The sequence below is a fragment of the Leishmania donovani genome, chromosome 33, assembly GCF_000227135.1.
Source record: "Leishmania donovani BPK282A1 complete genome, chromosome 33".
In the NCBI taxonomy this organism is placed as follows: domain Eukaryota; phylum Euglenozoa; class Kinetoplastea; order Trypanosomatida; family Trypanosomatidae; genus Leishmania; species Leishmania donovani.
Window position 1 is genome coordinate 70,769 of NC_018260.1, and position 1,036 is coordinate 71,804.

Sequence of the window (1,036 nt, forward strand, 5' to 3'; positions counted from 1 at the left end):
GCGGAAAGGAGAAAAAATGGTCAAGTACACACAGGAGGCTTTTGCGTTCTGAGCGTGTCCATTCTACACCCGGAACAAGTCAACGAATACGCGCATGCAGGCACAGCTCGCCGGCCTCTGCTGCACCACAGCGAAATCCTCGCCGTCTAGGGCGGGGCCTCTGCCGTCGCATCCGGGCGTGCGTCTAGCGGGCGCCTCGTGTCCTTCCTCCGCTCCATACTCCCCGTGCGCGCGGCGCGAGCGGCTCCAGGCCCACCTGCCTGGACGGCACAGCCATGATCAAGGCGAGCCGCACCCAGCGTCCTGCTCGAGGGCGGAGCCGGTGGTGTGCGGCGTGCGGGTAACAGGGGGTGGTCTAGGGTCATGCCGGATGAGCTCAGGGAGGAAGTCGGCCGGCCGCAGGCCAGGGCCCTCGGAGACCCTGCACTCTGCCAGCATGTCTGCCGTGCTTCTCCCTGACTCGCTTCAAGCCCCGGCACAAGGCCGGGTGGAGACCCTCCACAGTGGACTCCCGATGACTCCATGGCGTGGCTCGGGGCGCCCTCGCCATGCTTCCGCCGCCACCGCCGCACCAGCCCACCCGGTCGGGCGTACGAGATGGCGCATGCGTCGCACACATGCACTGCGGCGCTGATCCGTGTGCATCCCCTGCGCGCCTTTTTCGCCTATCGCCCACGCTATTCTCGCCCCTGGATGCCGTGCCTGGATGTGATACACCATGCCCGCGCGGCGCGAGCGGCTCCAGGCCCACCTGCCTGGACGGCACAGCCATGATCAAGGCGAGCCGCACCCAGCGTCCTGCTCGAGGGCGGAGCCGGTGGTGTGCGGCGTGCGGGTAACAGGGGGTGGTCTAGGGTCATGCCGGATGAGCTCAGGGAGGAAGTCGGCCGGCCGCAGGCCAGGGCCCTCGGAGACCCTGCACTCTGCCAGCATGTCTGCCGTGCTTCTCCCTGACTCGCTTCAAGCCCCGGCACAAGGCCGGGTGGAGACCCTCCACAGTGGACTCCCGATGACTCCATGGCGTGGGCGTGGGCGC